Below are 19,905 nucleotides of genomic sequence, written 5' to 3'. Positions count from 1 at the left end.
GAAATTTATATTTAAGTATTAAATTTTTTATTAATAAATTTTAGATGGTAACTACATTTTTTTTTTTAAATTGGAAATTTATGTTTTTAATGTTTTGAATAATATAGAAATTTCTATTTAAATATTAAATTTTATATTAATTTTTTCTTTTATAAAATTAAATAATATAGAAATTTTTATTTTTTAATATTAAATTTTATATTAATAAAAACACTTTACCAAATTCCATCATAATTGTAATATTATTCTTACCCTAATTTTTACACTTTCTTATAAAAAAAAATTTACATTAAAAAATTTATTACCTAATTCCATTCCAATTTTAATATTTTCAACCTACCATTTACAATTCATTATAATTTTTTTAATATTAAAAAAAATATATACCGGTACTATTTTCAAACTACCATTTACAATTCACTATAATTTTTTTAATATTAAAAAAAAAATACCGTACCGAATTGCAATTTCCGAATTTACAGCCGAACCGAATCGTACTGTAGTATTTTCGAATTTTTCGGGCCAATACGGCCGAATTTGGTAGCTATGTTGTCTACAACTCTTGATAATCAAAATTACTGTAAGGAGAGAAAAGCTCGCAAAACCAATTCTTCTTTCTCATTGGATTCCATCCCATGTCTCTGCAAAGGGTATCATTGTCCAATATCTGAAAACTGTCCAGACAGATTTTCAAATAGAAGGGTGTAAATTTCTTCATATGCTTAGAGTGGTTGTCGATATCTGCCTCCATTTCCTTGATGTTTATAACTACAAATTTGCCTGACAGAAAATGGGCGAGCGAGTCATAACGTACGTATCTCAGCGGAATGCAGATTTGATAAACATTCTGGATAGCCAAAAATTGCCATGTGATGAATGGGTGGATGGATGAGCCCCGTGTTTATTCTGGGTAGAAAAGTGACTTAGGCGTTAGGGTCAGACCTTCATCACTCAATTGAAGCACTTGAATTAACAATGACAATAAACAGGAAAACATTAAAGAGTCTAGAGCTTATTGAATAACTAACCTGTATAGAGGAACTACAGTTGATTCCTCGAGAGAGTCTGCAAAAATTTTTGGAAGTAGGCTCTTCAGTTTTTTTTCACTGTCATGACCAGTAGCAAACAGCACAAGATCAGCTTCCACCACCGTTTGATCATCTAATACAATCCGCTTACTGCAAAAACCCCAGTTGGTAGATTTTCGAAAGTGTATGCAACCTTCCTTTGCTTTTGAAAACAAACCATCTGGATGTTGGGAATTTTCTGGTAAATTCCAAAACAAAATCATTGAACAGAGAGTAATACTCTGTTTTGCCATAGGATCTTTAACACAGGGAAGCTTAAAATAGATTGCTGGAGAAGCTCAGAGTTTTTCACACACATAAAAACTTTATATTCATTAATAAACTGCCTGATACAAACTTCATCCTCTTAACAGAGGGATTCACCAAGAACTTAAAAAAATTACTCTGTCTCTTTTAGAAATTTTACACTACTGTGTGTAAAAATTTCTTTTACATTTACTGCTGTAAATAAAAAAATTACATGGATTTACTGCTGTAAAAGAAATCCCTTACATATGCTCTGCTGCGAGTTTCATTTCATATGCCCAACAACAAAAAAAAATTACAATTCATTCGCACTGCTGTGCGTTACACTTCGTTTTTCAACGAACACCCAAACAAGCTTCACGTTGCTGCATATTACATTAAGAAACAATCTGCCTCTGCATACAAAATGTTACACTGTTGTGTAATGGTTTTTACTCACACGCTGCTGTGTGGTTCACTCTCTTTTTTTTAACAAAAAACAACAAACATTACATATGCACAAAAACCAAAAAAAACATAACAAAATACGTTGACGTATGCCATATTCCCGTGCATAAAAAAACATTAAAATTAAATGGTTTTTACCAACGTTTACTTGTGCCCATACCTTTCTTTTAATCGTGCCATACTCACGTACAAAATGAACTAAAAACTTTTACCTATATTTACGAACCTCAATTAATTTTACTTATTGTTTTACTGGCGGTCAACCAAAAACTTCACGCAATGTGTTTGCTGCAGGCCTGTACGCAGCTTTGGATGCAATCAACGGTGGACAGCCTTCCTTTCGATCAAACGGCTATCGCTTGCCCAATCCAAACGAACGTTACGTCTCGATGAAAAGTGGTTTTGGAAAAAGTACTGAGGACACGCGTCAGCTCAGGGTTTTATCGCGTCCGTTCGGAGGAAAACCACTTGCTCAGCAAAAGCGGTGCGATGAGGTTCAGCGGTTTTCTAAATTAAATGCAGCACGGCAGTTGAAATTAATATTTCAACACTCCCCTTTAATTTCAACTGCTGGGTTATCAGTCATACCCAAACATTTCCTCAAAAACTCAAAACTTTTCTGGTCCAATGGCTTGGTCAGAATGTCTGCAACCTGCTCTTGAGTTCTGCAATGTTTTAAAACAATTTCTCCATTGCTTACCAATTCCCTGATGTAATGAAACCTTGTGTCAATGTGTTTCGTTCTCTTATGAAACACTGAATTCTTGCATAATGCAATAGCTGAGCTATTGTCACAAAAAATCATCGTTCCTTTTGCCTGCTCTTGGCCTAATCTCGTTAACATCCTTCTCATCCAAACTGCTTGACATGCTGCTATTGTAGCTGCTATATATTCTGCCTCTGCTGTAGACAATGCTACAATAGGCTGTTTTTTAGAAGCCCATGAAATAGCTCCTGAACCCATGTGAAAAACATAACCGGATGTGCTTTTTTGATCATCTACACTTCCATCCCAATCACTATCAGTGTATCCAATTAAATCTGAACATTCTGAAGTAGTATATAAAATCCCAAATTTTTTAGTACCTATAACATACCTCAGAATTCTTTTTGATGCCTCCCAATGTGCTTCTTTTGGCCTCTCCATGAATCTAGAAATTAAACTAACATCAAACATTATATCTGGCCTAGTTGCAGTGAAATACATGAGGCTGCCAACGATGCTCTTGTACAAACTAGGATCAAAATCCTTGCTTCTGTCCTCTTTGCTGAGTTTTAATCCCATCAATGTGGGAGTGATTGCTGCCTTGCGGTCCTGCATGTTAAATCTTTCCAACACTTCATTAACATATTTTGCTTGTGAGATAAAAATCCCATTTTCATTTTGATCTACTTCTATTCCTAAGAAGTATTTCAGCAAACCCATGTCAGTCATTTCAAATTCTTCTTTCATAACTATTTTGAAATTTTCAATGAGGTAGTCATCATTACCTGTAAAAATAACATCATCAACATATAACACAACAATTAGCATTTTACCATCCTTTTCTTTGATGTAGAGGGTAGGTTCTCCCTCACACTTCTCAAACCCATTTTCCAGTAGATAGGAATCTATCCTACTGTACCATGCTCTTGGTGCTTGCTTCAGCCCATAAAGATCTTTCTTCAATCTGCATACTTTGTGTTCTTGGCCATTCTTTTCATAGCCTATAGGTTGTTCAATGTAAATCTCTTCCTTTAACACTCCGTTTAGGAATGCTGACTTCACGTCCATTTGGTAAACTTTTCACTTGTTTTGTGGTGCTATGGACAACACTGCTCTCACTGTTTCCATTCTTGCAATCGGTGCAAAAGTTTCTTCATAATCTCTCCCATACTGCTGCTTGTATCCTTTGACAACCAATCTTGCCTTGTGTCTTTCTATTTTGCCTTCAACATTACTCTTGGTCTTGTAAACCCATTTAACTCCAATGACTTCTTTTCCTTTTGGTAGTTCAACCAAATCCCATGTCTTGTTTCTTTCTATGGCATTAATCTCCTCATCCATAGCTTCTATCCATTTCCTATCCTTAATTGCATCTTCGAAATGAATAGGATCATCAACATGACAATATAAAGCAAACAAAGAATTCATACCTTCATCATAAATGTCACTTAAATTTCTGAATTTCTTACCTATTTCATTTGGTGTACAAGTGCTTGAAGAAGCACTTGAATTTCCTCCTTGTGGTGTGCTTGTAGAAGCACTTTCATTTCTCCTCAAGGGTGTCCCTTGCTGTCCTTGTGTTGGTGCTGTTGTTTGGGGATGTATTTCAGCCATCTCCTCATTATCTTCATCATGAGACAAACAGTTTTTAACATTCACTATTTTCTCTATGCTTCCATCCCAAGCTTCCTCCTCAATGAATTGAACATCTCTGCTCACAAAAAACTTCTTGGTAGATGGGATATACAACCTGTAAGCTTTCCTCACTGTATCTAATGAAAATACATTTCTCCCATTTGTTGTCCAACTTCTTCCTTAGCTGATCTGGAATGTGTGCATAAGCCACACATCCAAAAACTTTCATGTGGGTGACTCCTTGTTTTCGCCCACTCCATGCTTCTTCCGGCACTCTGTTCATGACTGCTTTTGTAGGACACCTATTCAAAATATATACTGCACAGTGTACAGCTTCAGCGCAATAATCATTTGGCAAATGCTTTGCCTTTAACATACTCCTCACCATATCCATGATGATCCTATTCTTTCTTTCAGTTACTCCATTTTGCTGCGGAGTGTACCTTGTGGTAAACTGTTTGTGTATTCCATTTTCTCTACAAAAACGTAGAAATTCTTTCGAGATATACTCACCTCCTCTGTCAGTTCTTAAAACTTTGATATGCAGCGCGCTTTGATTTTCTACAAGTGCTTTGAAATTTCGAAATTTTTCAAACACTTCACTTCTTTTCTTCAGGAAATAAACCCAAGTCTTTCTGGTGAAATCATCAATGAATGTTAGAAAATATTAGATGCCTGCTAGTGATGGAGTTTGCATTGGTCCACATAAATCTGAGTGAACAATTTCTAAGGGTGCTTTTGCCCTGATGCTTTTCCCTGATGGAAAACTTTCTCTCTGTTGTTTCCCCAAGATACAACCTTCACAAAGGCTGTCTGGTTTCTCTATCAATGGTAATCCTCTTACCATTCCTTTTCTACTCAACAAGTTAAGACCTCCAAAGTTGAGATGTCCAAATCTCAAGTGCCACAACCAATTTTCATCCTTTAGGTTGGCTTTGGAAAGCCTCTTGTGTCACTGCTGCTATTACTTCTTTATTTTTCAAATATGCCTTCATTATGAGAGGGAACATCATGTTCCTTGTCATCTTCACTTCAGTAATACATTGTTTGCTGGGTGCTCTATCCATGATGATGCATACATCATTCACAAAGAAAACATTGTAACCCTTTTGAACAAGCTGTCCAATACTTAAGAGGTTACACTTCATTCCAAGAACATAATAGACATCTGCTATGGTTTTCTTTTCACCTTTCTTTGTAAATATTTTTACTTCTCCTTTTCCCATAACAGAAATTTTACTATCAGTCCCAAGTGTGACTTGTGACTTCACACTCTGATCTAAATCAGAAAACAGGGCTATGTTTCCTGTCATATGGTTATTACAACCGGAATCTAGAAACCATATATCATCACTGTTTGTTTCAGCCATGTTACAAGCTAAAAGCACATTATCTTAGCTGATATTTTCTCTAGTGATATTTGCACTAGATCTATTATTCTTATCATGCTGCATCTTCCTAAATTCATTTGCATAACGCCCATATTTTTTACAATAATAACATTGGACATTGGATTTTTCATACCTTTGTCCTTGAGCATGATGTTTTCCACTTTGTTGGCTGCTGCCTTGGCCTTGGTTCTGATTTGGATTGCTGCTTCTTCCTTGACCATTTGCTGGACTGTTTCTTCCACCTCTGTTTTGGCTTCTGCCTCTTCCTCTCTTGTTTCCTCTGCCTTGACCTCTTCCTCTTCCAAAGGACATCTGGGTCTTGAAGGCTTGCTCTAGAGATGAGTTTTCATTTCTACTCAACCTCTGCTCATGTGTTATCAGTGATGCATGAAGTTCATCAACTGAAAAGTTTGTGAGATCCTTTGTCTCTTCTATGGTGGTGACAATCACATCGAACTTTGAGGGTAGGACCCTCAATAGTTTCTCCACAATCCTCCTTTCTTCAAGAATTTCTCCATGAGATCTTATTTGTGTGACCAGACCAATCACATGTGTGAAGAATGAGTCAATATTGTCTGACTCCTTCATGCACAGATTCTCAAAATCTCTCCTTAGCCACTGTAGTTTTGCTGTCTTCACCTTCTCCATTCCTTGATAGGCTATCTTAAGAGTTTGCCATGCTTCTTTGGATGTCTTGGCTGCTGCTATCCTTGGAAACACACTCTCATGCACTGCTTGATACAAAAATACGAGGGCTTTTGAATCCTTCTTCTTATTGCTCTTCAACAAATCTTTCTCTGCCTGAGTTAATCTATTAAACTCATCTTCATCCCCTGGTTCTTCAAACCCATATTCAACAAGGTCCCATAAATCTTGTGAGGCAAACAGGGCTCTCATGGTCATTGCCCAATAGTCATATTTTTTCCCATTAAACTGTGGGAGCTGAGTATTAAAAATACCCATGCTAGTGCTGGTGTTGGAGCCAGCCATTCCTTGCACTCTCAGCTATGCTTCAAATACTTCACTGTGTATTTAAAATAACAGACTGTCTTCAACAGCAACAAAAAAAAACTTGAGAAATACCTGGATCCTTTCTTGACTGAGTCTTCACTCTGTTGGAGAAGCTGTTGCTACAAAAAATCCTTCCTTCAGCTTCTTTCACACCTTCAAAGAGCCTGGACAAGCTCTGATACCACTGTTGGGAATTTTCTAGTAAATTCCAAAACAAAATCATTGAACAGAGAGTAATACTCTGTTTTGCCACAGGATCTTTAACACAGGGAAGCTTAAAATAGATTGCTCGAGAAGCTCAGAGTTTTTCACACACATAAAAAATTTATATTCATTAATAAACTGTCTGATAAAAACTTCATCCTCTTAATAGAGGGATTCACCAAGAACTTAAAAAAATTACTCTGTCTCTTTTAGAAATTTTACACTACTGTGTGTAAAAATTTCTTTTACATTTACTGCTGTAAATAAAAAAATTACATGGATTTACTGCTGTAAAAGAAATCCCTTACATATGCTCTGCTGTGAGTTTTATTTCATATGCCCAACAACAACAAAAAATTACAATTCATTCGCACTGATGTGCATTACACTTCGTTTTTCAATGAACACCCAAACAAGCTTCACGTTGCTGCATATTACATTAACAAACAATCTGCCTCTGCATACAAAATGTTACATTGCTGTGTAATGGTTTTTACTCACACGCTACTGTGTGGTTCACACTCTTTTTCTTAACAAAAAACAACAAACATTACATATGCACAAAAACAAAAAAAAACATAACAAAATACGTTGACCTATGCCATATTCCCGTGGATAAAAAAACATTAAAATTAAATGGTTTTTACCAACGTTTACTTGTGCCCATACCTTTCTTTTAATCGTGCCATACACACGTATAAAATGAACTAAAACTTTTACCTATATTTATGAACCTCAATTAATTTTACTTATTGTTTTACTAGTGATCAACCAAAAACTTCACACAATGTGTTTGCTGCAGGCCTGTACGCAGCTTTGGATGCAATCAACGGTGGACAGCCTTCCTTTCGATCAAACGGCTATTGCTTGCCCAATCCAAACGAACGTTACGTCCCGATGAAAAATGGTTTTGGAAAAGGTATTGAGAACACGCGTCAGCTCAGGGTTTTATCGCGTCCATTCGGAGGAAAACCACTTGCTCAGCAAAAGTGGTGCGATGAGGTTCAGAAGTTTTCTAAATTAAATGCAGCACGGTAGTTGAAATTAATATTTCAACATTGGAAGCGATGAAATTTGACAAGAAGTTAACTCCTGAAGAAAGCTGTGATGTGGAACAAGGCCGTACTTTCGCAAAGGAAGTTTCCAAATAAGGTAGAGCTCCACAAACTTGAACATTGCCCATCTCTGCAGAAAAAGGGAGACAAACAATGAACTCTTACACTGTACATGAATTTAAATAATAAAATTGTTGAAATAAAAGCTACTTTCTATAAAGTTATCTTCACTTTATTACTTTTGTGGTGAATTTTAAGTATTATGCAAATTTATATATGGAATTTTTGGTGTTGTGTACAAGTAAGTGAAAAACTTTAGACATATTACCAGTGCTTTAAAAAAATCCAAAAGTTTTGGAAACAACTTCTACAAATTACTCCTAATATTATCCGAGATTTATGCTTTGAAAATTCCAATGAAATAGAGAAAAGAATACCATTGGTGCAAATAGGTGCAATATAAGGTTGTACAGAAACCCTTGACCAGGTTTTTCAAATAACAACTGGGCAAAACGTGTACCCTAAAAAAATGATAGGGGCACTCCCCAAACGCTATAGGAAGGAACTGTCCAGTACACTGCTCTGAACACCAGCATACAGGGATGACCACCTTCTCCCCACCAAATGTTCAAGAGAGCTCATTAGTAACCCTATTATACTTAATGAATCTAAAAACATTTATGGTGGGTCTATATTATCTAACAATATATACCTTGATTTCCCTCAGCGTATTCCATCGCTAAATCCATTTCTGACTTCCTAATACTGGTAACTACAATTTTTTTCCTTTTGATAAGCTCAGCAGCACTCTTTTCATCTAAGGCTGAGTAGTCCAATGTATGCAAAACTTTTCCTTGAAATGTTGAAATATTACTTTCAACTGCAACGTTTTTTTTTTTGGAAAACCGTCTGAGGACTCCCCGCACTGTTTTTACTGAATGGTGGTAATTCTTCGGGGGCAGTGAGCACTTTCATCAACTAACACGTACCCTGAGTAGTTTTGCAAATACAACCTTCCCCGGCGCATAAAGTGCGGTAAAAAGGGCCATGCGATTTTGGTGACAACCGTCCGATTAATACTAAGGCTCAATGTACAGACCTGCACCATGGAGCTATTTATTACTTGACGTAAATTGGAATTTTCATTGATGGCCAGCTTTATCAGTGAAGTAATTAATGAAATTTACTACGGTTGTTGAATGTCAGTTCTCTTATCTAGCTCCTCCGTATTCAGTTTTAATTGCGCTCAGGGCTGGAACGGAAGAGACTTGAACCATTGACCCTACGCTTTTCTCTATTCAAGTTATAATTATCTCCCTTCTGATTTTGGGTGTTGTTGTTGCGGCATAATAAATATAGGGTTCCTGTTTTATGTGCAATGTTTTTCCTATGGAAAGTAGAAAGGTCTAGACACGGCCATGGTTTTATGTTAATTTATGATTGTGAAAATTTTAACATAGGCCAAGGCCATTATACATGTCCCGAATATATTTGGACAAAGACTCTGTTGATCCGCATTTTTTTTTAAACATTCTTTGAGTTACTGTGTAAAAGGGTTTTGTCACGGAAGTGACTGCATAATTTCATTTTGAAAAAAGGCTCTTTTATATGCTCTTCGAATGTTGAGAAAATGTATCTATGTTGAAAAAGTAATGTAATACGCAGTAGCGCAAAAGTAAGAAGAAAAAAATTTACACACAGTAGTGTTAATTTTTTATAGTAAGAAGCAGAGCATTTTTTCTCTGTTTATTTGTTCTGGAATTATCAGAAATTCCCAACATGGTATCGAAGCTTGTCCAGGCTCTTTGAAGGTGTCAAAGAAGCTGAAGGAAGGATTTCTTGTTGCAGCAGCTTCTTTAGCAGAGTGAAGACTCAGTCAAGAAAGAATCCAAGGTATTTCTCAAGTTAGTTTTTTGTGTTACTGTTGAGGACAGTCAGTTATTTTAAATACACAGTCAAGTATTTTGAAGCATAGTTAAGAGTGCAAGAATGGCTGGAGCCAGCACTAGCATGGGTATCTGTAATACCCAGCTCCCACAATTTAATGGGAAAAACTATGACTATTGGGCAATAACTATGAGAGCTTTGCTTGCTTCCCAAGACTTATGGGAATTTGTTGAGGATGGTTTTCAAGAACCAGTAGATGAAGATGAGTTTAATAATTTGACTCAGATAGAGAAAGATCTGTTGAAGAGCAATAAGAAGAAGGATTCTAAAGCCCTCTACTTTTTGTATCAAGCAGTGCATAAGAGTGTTTCCAAGGATAGCAGCAACCAAGAGATCCAAAGAAGCATGGAAAACTCTCAAGATAGCCTATCAAGGCATGGAGAAAGTGAAGATAGCAAAACTACAGTTGCTGAGGAGAGATTTTGAGACTCTCTGCATGAAGGAGTCAGATAATATTGACTCATTCTTCACACATGTGATTGGTCTGGTCACACAGATAAGGTCTCATGGAGAGATTCTTGAAGAAATGAGGATTATGGAGAAACTATTGAGGATCCTACCCTCAAGGTTCGATGTGATTGTCACCACGATAGAAGAGACAAAGGATCTTACAAACTTCTCAGTTGATGAACTACATGCATCACTGATAACACATGAACATAGATTGAGTAGAAATGAAAACTCATCTCTAGAGAATGCCTTTAAGACCCAGATGTTCTTTGGAAGAGGAAGAGGTCAAGGCAGAGGAAACAAGAGAGGAAGAGGTAGAAGCCAAAACAGAGGTCGAAGAAACAGTCCAGCAAATTCTCAAGGAAGAGGCAGCAATCCAAATCAGAACCAAGGTCAAGGCAGCAGCCAACAAAGTGGAAAACATCATGCTCAAGGACAAAGGTATAATAAATCCAATGTCCAATGTCACTATTGTAAAAAATATGGGCATTATGCAAATGAATGTAAGAAGAAGCAACATGATATGAGTAATAGAACTAGTGCAAATTTCACTAGAGAAAATATCAGCCAAGATAATTTGTTTTTAGCCTATAATATGACTGAAGCAAAGAGTGAAGATGTATGGTTTCTAGACTCCAATTGCAGTAACCATATGACAGGAAACATAACCCTGTTTTCTATGTTAGATCAGAATGTGAAGTCACAAGTCACACTAGGGACTGATAGTAAAGTTTCTGTTATGGGAAAAGGAGAAGTAAATGTCTTAACAAGGAAAGGTGAAAAGAAAACCATAGCAGATGTTTATTATGTTCCTGGAATGAAATGTAACCTCATAAGTATTGGATAGCTTATTCAAAAGGGGTACAATGTTTTCTTTGTGGATGATGTATGCACCATCATGGATAAAACACCCAGCAAACAATGTATTGCTGAAGTGAAGATGACAAGGAACAAGATGTTCCCTCTCAGAATGAAAGCAGATTTAAAAAATGGAGAAGAAATAGCAGCAATGACACAAGAGGCTTTCCAAAGCGAACCAAAAGATGAAAATTGGTTGTGGCACTTGAGATTTGGACATCTCAACTTTGGAGGTCTTAACTTGTTGAATAGAAAAGGAATGGTAAGAGGATTACCATTGATAGAGAAACCAGACAGCCTTTGTGAAGGTTGTATCTTGGGGAAACAACACAAAGAAAGTTTTCCATCTGGGAAAATCATAAGAGCAAAAGCACCCTTAGAGCTTGTCCACTCAAATTTATGTGGACCGATGCAAACTCCATCACTTGAAAGCAGCTACTATATACTAACATTTTTTGATGATTTTACTAGAAAAACTTGGGTTTATTTCCTAAAGAACAAAAGTGAAGTGTTTGAAAGATTTTGCAATTTCAAGGCACTTGTAGAAAACCAAAGTGGGTTGCATATCAAAGTTCTAAGAACTGATAGAGGAGGTGAGTATATCTTCAAAGAATTTCTATGTTTTTGTAGAGAAAATGGAATTCATAAGCAGTTTACCACTAGGTATACTCCACAGCAAAATGGAGTTGTCGAAAGGAAGAATAGGACAATCATGGATATGGCGAGGAGTATGTTAAAGGCAAAGAATTTTCCAAATGATTATTGGGCTGAAGCTGTACACTGTGCAACGTACATTTTGAATAGATGCCCTACAAAAGCAGTCATGAATAGAGTGTCGGAAGAAGCATGGAGTGGAACAAAGCAAGGAGTCACCCACATGAAAGTTTTTGGATGTGTGGCCTATGCACACATTCCAGATCAACTAAGGAAGAAGTTGGACGGTAAAGGGGAGAAATGTATTTTCATTGGATACAGTGAAGAATCCAAAGCTTATAGGTTGTATAACCCATCCACCAAGAAGCTTATTATAAGTAGAGATGTTCAGTTCATTGAGGAGGAAGCCTGGGATGGAAGCATAGAGAAAACAGTGAATGTTAAAAACTCTTTGTCTCATGATGAAGATGATAAGGAGATGGCTGAAATACATCCCCAAACAGCAGCACCAACACAAGGGCAGCAAGAGACACCCTTGAGGAAAAATAAAAGTGCTTCTCCAAGCACACCATAAGGAGGAAATTCAAGTGCTTCTTCAAGCACTTGTACACCAAATGAAAGAGGTAAGAAGTTCAGAAATTTAAGTGACATTTATGAACAAGAGGTAACAAATGAAGCTATGAACTCTTTGTTTACATTATATTGTCATGTTGATGACCCTGTTCATTTCGAAGAAGCAATTAAGGATAGGAAATTGATAGAAACTATGGATGAGGAGATCAATGCCATAGAAAGAAACAAGACATGGGATTTAGTTGAACTACCAAAAGGAAAGGAAGTCATTGGAGTTAAATGGGTCTACAAGACCAAGAGTAATGCTGAAGGAAAAATAGAAAGACACAAGGCAAGACTTGTTGTCAAAGGATATAAGCAGCAGCATGGGAGAGACTATGAGGAAACTTTCGCACCGGTTGCTAGAATGGAAACCGTGAGAGCAGTGTTGTCCATAGCAGCACAAAACAAGTGGAAAGTTTACCAAATGGACGTGAAGTCAACATTCCTAAATGGAGTGTTAATGGAAGAGGTTTACATTGAACAACCTCTAGGCTATGAAAAGAAAGGCCAAGAGCACAAAGTGTGTAGATTGAAGAAAGCTCTTTATGGGCTGAAGCAAGCACCAAGAGCGTGGTACAGTAGGATAGATTCCTATCTACTGGAAAATGGATTTGAAAAGTGTGAGGGAGAACCCACGCTCTACATCAAAGAAAAGGATGGTAAAGTACTAATTGTTGTGTTATATGTTGATGATGTTATTTTCACAAGTAATGATGATTACCTTATTGAAAATTTCAAGACAGTTATGAAAGAAGAATTTGAAATGACTGACATGGGTTTGATGAGATACTTCTTAGGAATAGAAGTAGAACAAAATGGAAATGGGATTTTTATCTCACAAGCGAAATATGTTAATGAAGTGTTGGAAAGATTTAATATGCAGGAGAGCAAAGCAACAATCACTCCCACAGTGATGGGATTAAAACTCAGCAAAGAGGACAATAGCAAGGATTTTGATCCTAGTTTGTACAAGAGCATAGTTGGCAGCCTCATGTATTTGACTGCAACTAGGCCGAATATAATTCATGTTGTTAGCTTGATTTCTAGATTAATGGAGAGGCCAAAAGAAGCACATTGGCAAGCAGCAAAAAGGATTCTGAGGTATGTTAAAGGTACTAAAAGGTTTGGCATTTTATATACTGTTTCAGAATGTTCAGATTTAATTGGATACACTGATAGTGATTGGGCTGGAAGTGTAGATGATCAGAAAAGAACATCCGGTTATGTTTTTCATATGGGTTCAGGAGCCATTTCATGGGCTTCTAAAAAGCAGCCTATTGTAGCGTTGTCTACAGCAGAGGCAGAATATGTGGTAGCTACAGCAGCAACATGTCAAGCAATTTGGATGAGAAGGATGTTAACGAGTTTATGCCAAGAGCAAGCAAAAGGAACTATGATTTTTTGTGACAATAGCTCAGCTATTGCATTATCCAAAAATTCTGTGTTTCATAAGAGAACGAAACACATTGACAAAAAGTTTCATTACATCAGGGAATTGGTAAACAATGGAGAAATTGTTTTAGAACACTGCAGAACTCAGAAGCAGGTTGCAGATATTCTGACCAAATCATTGGGGCAGAAAAGTTTTGAGTTTTTGAGGAAATGTCTCGGTATGACTGATAATCCAGCAGTTGAAATTAAAGGGGAGTGTTGAAATATTACTTTCAACTGCAGCGTTTTTTTTTTGGAAAACCGTCTAAGGATTCCCCGCACCGTTTTTGCCTAATGGTGGTAATTCTCTGGGGGCAGCGAGCACTTTCATCAGCCAACACGTACCCTGAGCAGTTTTGCAAATACAACCTTCCCCGGCACGTAAAGTGCAGTAAAAAGGGCCGTGCAATTTTGTTGAAAACTGTTCGATTAATACCAAGGCTCGATGTACAGACCTGCACCATGGAGCTATTTATTACTTGATGTAAATTGGAATTTTCATTGATGGCCAGCTTTATCAGTGAAGTAATTAATGAAATTTACTACGGTTGTTGAATGTCAGTTCTCTTATCTAGCTCCTCTGTATTCAGTTTTAATTGCGCTCAGGGATGGAACGGAAGAGACCTGAACCATTGACCCTACGCTTTTCTCTGTTCAAGTTACAATTATCTCCCCTCTGATTCTGGGTGTTGCTGTTGCAGCATAATAAATATAGGGTTCTTGTTTTATGTGCAATGTTTTTCCTATGGAAAGTAGAAAGGTCTAGACACGACCATGGTTTCTATGTTAATTTATGATTGTGAAAATTTTAACATAGGCCAAGGCCATTATACATGTCCCAAATATATTTGGACAAAGACTCTGTTGATCCGCGTTTTTTTTTAAACATTCTTTGAGTTACTGTGTAAAAGGGTTTTGTCACGGAAGTGACTGCATAATTTCATTTTGAAAAATGGCTCTTTTATATGCTCTTCGAATGTTGAGAAAATGTATCTATGTTGAAAAAGTAACGTAATATGCAGCAACGCAAAAGTAAGAAGAAAAAAATTTACACACAGCAGTGTTAATTTTTTATAGTAAGAAACAGAGCATTTTTTCTCTGTTTATTTGTTATGGAATTATCAGAAATTCCCAACATGAAATACTTCCGGCCCTTTACCAAGAGGAAGTGATGGGATCTTGGGCACATCCCCATATCTACCAATGCATAGTATTAAGAATTCAAAACGATGCCACTGCATGAACCAAGGGAAACCAAAACAATTCAATATATTCCTCGATGGCAGGGAAATTTTCGTGGCACCAAGTGAATCTAGCTATTCTTTCAAATTAGAAGAGGGTGGTATAATCATTAACGCATTGAAAACATTTGATTTGAATATCTATATATATATAGATATCAAATCTAAATTATAATCCTAAAAAATTCTAACAACTTTAAAATTAATTTAGAAAAACAAAAACTTAAAACATTTAAATTGAATTTATATTTAAATTTATATTTGGAGTGAATTGCCGGTGGGTTTTTTTGATGGGGTTTACTTACAATCAAAAGATGTTGGGTATATAGGAGATATGAATGTGGGGCATATATCATATTGGAATCTGGTAAGTTTGATCACTTTTAGTGGGAAGGATGAAGTAGCACAAACTGTTACCATAAAAATATTAGGGGACTCAAAATGTGTTATTGAATGGGTACAGGGATACACTCAATTCAATCCTATCAATCTTTCCACATGGATGAGGCCTATCTGGATTCTAGAGCAGACCCTTCTACAGATTACATATAGGCATGTGTACCCGAATAGAATGGGGTTGCACACATGTTATCAAAAAGGGGCATTGCATCATAAACATGTTTCATTCACTTTCATTCTTTCCAGCAGGTTACAGTAATAAATGAAGGAACTATTGAGATCTTGTAGCAAAGCAATTATGTATAAGTGGAGGACAAAGACACTTTAGAAATAAAAATATGGTAATAGATTTTCAAAGTAAAATCATAATAGATAATGGAGATATAAGAGATAATGGAGATATGATAAGTAAATAAGATTTTGCACTAAATTTTTACTCAAAAAAGACAAATAAGTAACATTTTTTTTAAAATATATATCAGAAACAAACTAGTGTAATCACCTTTATTAATGAAAAAATAATATTTTTTCCTACTTAAAAAATAAGAAAAAGTTTAAAAAATCAACTAAACTTAAACGTAATAAAGAAAGTATTCAGGTTGTACTCGCCAATTTATCCAATTTGTTATACATGATATTCCTTAATAATAATAAATTGCTATATTTATTTTACTATTGCCTTCATAATTCAGATAATTGGTTGAATTGATCAATTAACGGGTACCATGCATAAAAGGAAACAACCATATTGTATCCTCTATCTGTCTCTACCTCTGTGGATTCTCCATTGCTTTTCTGCACACCCACTTCCCAAACTGCATTATTGGCATATGGACCTCCGTTCTTACCCCATAACCCAGCATGTTCCAGACTGTTCCCACAATATTCTTGACCAATATATCGAATCTCCACCACTTTGGAATTGAAGTGAATGTAATCAAGCAATACAAAATGCATGGCATAGCTCTGGAAGTAGTCCAGCACCTCAGAGTGCGGTGGGAATTGGTTAGTTACATGGCTTGGCCATGGAAAATCAGTAAATTCGAAGGCAGGGCGAGTAGTCTGTAGCTTTGTTGAAGAAAATGTTTCTCTCCACAGGCCGCCAATTCCTTGTTTTGCTTCAAACACCGTGGGCTTCAGCTTTCGACTCAGTAAATATTTGGTTGCAAGGAGACCACTCATTCCTGCCCCTATGATACAAACCCTTCTATTCTCAGTCTTACCTTCCATCACCAAATTCTCTATGTAGTTAGCCACCAATTTGTCTAGCAAATTTTAGCCCTTAACCAATGCCAGTCAGACAGTTCTCTCTTTTTCTCTTTGTATATATAGCAATTTAACGGAACAGATTTCCAAGCGTGGCTGCTGCAGTGAGCGTACGTTCGAGAAATCAGAGAATTCCAACTCTCAACGTTAACAATTGTACGCCATCCACTTTAACTTGAGGTATCCACATTTTTCAGTCTCCACGTAAAGCAAATTTGTCACTTTGAAACAGACAAAATCAATAATTTAGCTCTAGTCAAAAAGAAAAATTCTTAATTTCACATAGCCTGCTGTTCGTTAAAGTTTCAATATCTTATCAAAATAACGTCTCTTTCACATGGGACATAATTCTAGATTGAAATTGCTTCCCTAAACAGTATTTGAGGAGGAAAGCTCTCCCGTGCAGATTTGGAAAGCTTTCCCGTGGAGTCCTGTACTAAAGGCGAAGTTGGCGTTCAATTATTATGTATGTTTTTTTGATTAAATTTATTGATAATTTTTTTAATAAAATTATTCTCTCTTAATATCTAAAATGTATAAATAAATCAAAAATTTAAAATTTCCCTACAATAAATTTAATATATATATATATATATATATATATATATATATATATAGATACTTACTTTGTTCCAAAAGTCTCAATCAAATGTGTCGTGGACGTACTTACTCTGTTTTGGAAATGGTGTAAACGCTGTCTAATTTATTGCATGGGAGACTTTGAACTGATATCGAATTTAAAGGACTTCATTCAAAGTTTTATGAAAACTTAAAAAGGTTTTATTCGAATAGTATTCAACGTTACATTAAAAGTTTTTTTGTTAAATAGTTCTTATATAAATGATTCCAATTTCAATAATCGAAGTATGATTCGAATGGAGTGTGTTTTGATGGGAAACTAACTCACTCAAAATTTCTGATTACAAAGCCCTTTTCCAAATAGTATATAATGACAAGAGGTTTTTGGTTTATATATTTTAATCATTAAAGATTGTTTTGAATGAGTAAATGGAGAATTTATTTGATAACTAAAGTGTGTTTTAAAATAATATGTTTAACAATAATGTGAAAAAGTTGTTTTTCTATATAGTGAATAAGTATTACAAACTACTATTTTTACTTAAAGTTGTTTTCTAAATAGTGAATAAGTATTACAAAATACTATTTTTATTTTTTTGGTTGAGGTCATTTTATTGAAAAAAAAATAAAATCAATTTGTTAATTTTTTAGATTGAAGTGTAATTGAAATATTCTTTCAACCAATTAATTGCATGTTAATGATAATTTTACTATTTGGAGACATAGTTTGATGTATTAATATTTGTAACATTATTGATGTTAATGTAAATTACTCTCAACTCATTTTGGTACCAAAACAACCTTGGGCATACTCCATCACATGAAAGCCCAAGGACATGGGAGGAGTAGATTTCTTGTAGCGATATTTGTTGTGATTATATGTTAGTTTGTTGTCATTTATTAGTTGGAGTAAGGACTAGAACTGTGCAAAGGAACCACCATTTGATGACACAGTTGGTAGAGGTTTATGGATTGAAGATTGAGTCAAATAAAGTGTAAACTAGAGTGTTGTTGTATTTGTTGTAGATGCACTACGAAGGATAAAGATTTGAAGGGATTTATTGTTCATGAGATAGACAAGCACACTACATTACCTTATGTTAGAGGAAGGTAACTTATGGACTGGGTAGGACAATTGATAATGATGTTGCAAGTTAGAATTATTCACAGGAAGAAGAAAAGAAAATGGAAAGGAAAGAGTAGAGCTTTCCTTGGGGAGTTAATATTTGTACCTACAATGAAAGGAGAGATGTCATTTTCTATTGAATATTTGAAATGTTGACTTGCCCATGCAAGTTTCCAGTGCATGTCCATAATGGGTATGCATCATGTACTCTTTATGATTATAAATTGCATGAAAGTGAGCACAATTGTTGGAGAAGTCGCTAAAAATAACCATTATTTGTGTGTGGGAAGCTCAACATCAAGCTCAATGAGTGGATTTTCATTTTGGGGGGCTTAAGAGGCTTAACAAGAATTCTCATTGTTAATTAGTTTATAAAAATCATTAGCTAGAAATGACATGGATAAATAGGATCGTTGGCACAAGTCATATGATTCTGCAAGTTTTAATGGTCATCCACAAGGAAGTTTACCTTCATCTCTATTAGAAAAATCCTCTCATGTACCTAGTAAGTATGGGCATGGGCGAGCCACATTATTTGTGGATCTTTTTGAAGCATTCTCTAGATTAGTGTCTCACATAGTCAATGGATAAAGATTCTCAAGCCAGGAACCCCCTATTAAAAAGGTTGTGCAATTTTCACATCTTGTTTCGGTATGTCAAAGAAAGAAAAGGGCATGCATCAAAGAAATATGTTGAAAACTCTCTTATGGAAAGACTTTATTTTTTTGTAATTTTCAATTATTATAATCCTTGGAGTTTGTATAAGAGCTATATTGGGTATCGTCAACTCAATATGTGAGTGTGATTTTATTAGAATTGACCACTCTAACAACTACTTCATGAAGAAGAGAAATTCCAAGACAAATATTGTACCAAGATGAAACATCAAGATGCCTAGGAAGTGAATAAAAATAGAGGAGGAAGATCATATTATTTTCATACATGTGTGTTATTATCTCTTTTGCTATGTGGAGTCAACAAAAACAGTTCAACAATAGCTAATAATGTTTGTGGTAGCAGTAGAGAATGTGGACAAGATTGTGTGGTGTGTTGAATAATAGCAGACTCATAGTCAAATTATAGTGTAAGCCACACAACGTAATTGTAAGCAAGTCTATGATATTTTGTAGTGGTCCTTGAAAAGTTTGTAATAATATGCACCCATGTCAATTGTGATGTAATCTTGATAAGGCATGTGTACCCTTGTGAATTTCATGGTAATACTGAAATTACCTTGTAAGTGCAGCTTTGTGGTAAAGCATGAACCACTTTGTAGTGCATGTTTGTAGTAAGCCTGAAACCACTTATGAGAGGGAAATGGATAGGGATTCTTGTAGCCTAGTTGAGTTTCAGTTGACAAAACTCAAAGCATGGTTGATGGTTCGTCAATAAAACCTAAACCATGATTGAGCCTCAACCGAGAAAACCCAGAGCATTGTTGAGGCTTAATTGACAAAACCCAAAGCATGGTTGAAGGTAAGTCGACAAAACTAAGAGCATGGTTATGGGTAGTCCAAGGAAACATAGGATGATGATGATACAAGGGGAATTAAATG

At 35.7% G+C, this 19,905-nt stretch overlaps 1 pseudogene; it reads right to left on the bottom strand.

Annotated features, from left to right (window-relative positions):
• Positions 1 to 553: 553 nt before the first annotated feature.
• On the bottom strand, positions 554 to 16,608 carry LOC149175779 (putative flavin-containing monooxygenase 1; annotated as a pseudogene).
• Between the last annotated feature and the right edge of the window lie 3,297 nt (positions 16,609 to 19,905).

This window comes from Pinus tabuliformis, chromosome 4_1 (assembly GCF_031772625.1).
Source record: "Pinus tabuliformis cultivar Carrire ecotype Pingquan chromosome 4_1, CPIR1, whole genome shotgun sequence".
NCBI classification, from domain to species: Eukaryota; Viridiplantae; Streptophyta; class Pinopsida; order Pinales; family Pinaceae; genus Pinus; species Pinus tabuliformis.
This window is presented reverse-complemented; position numbering and strand designations above follow the sequence as displayed.